The sequence below is a fragment of the Schistocerca gregaria genome, unplaced genomic scaffold, assembly GCF_023897955.1.
Source record: "Schistocerca gregaria isolate iqSchGreg1 unplaced genomic scaffold, iqSchGreg1.2 ptg000310l, whole genome shotgun sequence".
NCBI classification, from domain to species: domain Eukaryota; kingdom Metazoa; phylum Arthropoda; class Insecta; order Orthoptera; family Acrididae; genus Schistocerca; species Schistocerca gregaria.
The window spans coordinates 10001-12500 of record NW_026061790.1 but is presented as its reverse complement, the minus strand read 5'-3'; the positions used below and the strand labels follow the sequence as shown (position 1 = coordinate 12500).

The 2500-nt window shown below is 58.0% G+C and overlaps 1 non-coding gene across 1 annotated transcript in view; it reads left to right on the top strand.

The window, feature by feature from the left end:
- Positions 1-1713: 1713 nt before the first annotated feature.
- LOC126305357 (small subunit ribosomal RNA) overlaps positions 1714-2500 on the top strand; it is a 1904-nt gene continuing 1117 nt past the window's right edge. Inside the window, exon 1 of the ribosomal RNA XR_007553420.1 lies at positions 1714-2500. This exon is cut by the window's right edge and continues 1117 nt beyond it. This is a non-coding gene — a ribosomal RNA (small subunit ribosomal RNA).

Genomic DNA, 2500 nt, shown 5'->3' with positions numbered 1-2500 from the left:
TAAAGGTCTTTCGAGTGTTGCGTACTTTCTACACAGTCCCGCTAACCACTGGAAGGGTGTACCGCTACAGAACGATATCGCCCTCCCCTCCTGCCCTTCCAAGCTGGTCGGTCAGGCGTTTGTTTGTGAAATGAGCCTTGCAGCTGTTCAGTTGCATTCGGTTGTCGATGCAGTCAGTGTACGTTGTGGTACGGCCTGTGTGGACTGTCCGCTGATGTACGCGTAACCCACACTGATCATCCGTCGTTACGTACTGAGTGACATAATGTGGCACATGCTTGACCGTACACCGGCTGCGCCCTACAATGGCGAATCATAAGGGCCATATGTTGTGCACGATGCTACTTGTCTCGTCTCCCCATTACAGCGAGATTGCACTGTTGTACGCCGTACAGACATGTGGTAGGTAGGTACGGACGAAAGTATTGCATGTTGGCCCCCCCCCCCCCCCCTCCTCTGCCGGGAATCAGCGTGAGCCGTCTGTTGATGTAGCGACGAGGGTTTTCCTATTTAATCGTATTGCCCCACACAACATGATAGCACGGTGGACCGCGTTCCACATCTGCGACATGCTACAGAGCCGGTTGACAGTCGACCGCGCAAGGGACATTGCACACGTGCGCGGACCATCTTCCACGTGTTCTCTCGTGTACATGCCGCAGTGTGTATGTGGGCTGATGTAGCGTGTCGTGACACATAACATGCAGGCATGCCAGAATCGTAGATTTCGCAAATGTAGATTGACGTATACGTTTGCTGCCAAAGATCCGCAAATGAACTGGAAATCAGTTGTTGAGCGGTTGTTCGCGCTGCAGGTGCATCGGTGATAGCGACGATCGGTACATCTATGAACCGGTTGTTTCGGCGGTACCCGCCATGCCCCCGAACCTGAGTTGGCCATGTGGGTATGAAGCGATACGAGGCTGTGGCTTGGCGGGACAGTCCCCGGCCGGTGAGGGGGGGCCGCCCGGCGTGCTGGCCGCGCGCTGCGTGAGCGCACGCACTACAGCCGGCTGGTGGGGGGCGCCCAGTGGCAGGAGCGCCGGCCGACGGCCCGGCTGGCGTCCCAGCTATGCGCCGGCGCACCCTGCGCGCGGCGCCAGGCGGCCAAAGTGGGTTCTGCCGAGCCCGGTGCGAAGCGCGGTGGACATCTGCAGTGTGCTGGTCCGATTGCGGACTGTGTGCGTTGAGGATGCGCCGCCGCCCGGCACTCGGCGTCGCGACGCCGTCTGCTGCTCGGTCGCCCCCAGCGGTTCTCGCAGGTGGTTTGTATCGCAGCTCTGCGGACGTGTTGGCGCGTGCGCTGTGCTGGGAGAGTTCGCTTCTGCACCCAAGTGGGGCTTTGCCCTTCTGTGGCGCTGGCGTTGGAGCTGCCGGTCACCGTAGGTGGCGCGTGTTGTTTCCCGCCGGCAATGCCACGACAGCACGCTCCCGGGCCTCTGTCGGCAGCGGCAAGCTCAGTTGGGAGCACGGGTGTTCGCACTGAAAGCGTCTACTCGCCCATCTCCGGGCGATTGCGCCTCTCTCGAACCCGACCAAGTACTTAGGACGGCGCTGCGCGCCGCCGGGACCTGAGAGGGTTTCGAGGTGTATCGTGCAGGGGAGCTCAGCCTCCTCCTGTTTGCAGAATAATTGAGCGGACGCTTGCGTGTTCGCGCGGGCCCTCGGGACACACTCCCGGGCGGCCGGCTGCTCAGCTCTCGTTGACGCAGCTCCCTGGTTGATCCTGCCAGTAGTCATATGCTTGTCTCAAAGATTAAGCCATGCATGTCTCAGTACAAGCCGCATTAAGGTGAAACCGCGAATGGCTCATTAAATCAGTTATGGTTCCTTAGATCGTACCCACGTTACTTGGATAACTGTGGTAATTCTAGAGCTAATACATATCTGTCTCGCGTGTGTAGAGTCCCGACCAGAGATGGAAGGGACGCTTTTATTAGATCAAAACCAATCGGATTGGCTCGTCTGGTCCGTTTGCCTTGGTGACTCTGAATAACTTTGGGCTGATCGCACGGTCCTCGTACCGGCGACGCATCTTTCAAATGTCTGCCTTATCAACTGTCGATGGTAGGTTCTGCGCCTACCATGGTTGTAACGGGTAACGGGGAATCAGGGTTCGATTCCGGAGAGGGAGCCTGAGAAACGGCTACCACATCCAAGGAAGGCAGCAGGCGCGCAAATTACCCACTCCCGGCACGGGGAGGTAGTGACGAAAAATAACGATACGGGACTCATCCGAGGCCCCGTAATCGGAATGAGTACACTTTAAATCCTTTAACGAGTATCTATTGGAGGGCAAGTCTGGTGCCAGCAGCCGCGGTAATTCCAGCTCCAATAGCGTATATTAAAGTTGTTGCGGTTAAAAAGCTCGTAGTTGGATTTGTGTCCCACGCTGTTGGTTCACCGCCCGTCGGTGTTTAACTGGCATGTATCGTGGGACGTCCTGCCGGTGGGGCGAGCCGAAGGCGTGCTTGCGCGTCCCGAGGCGGACCCCGTTGAA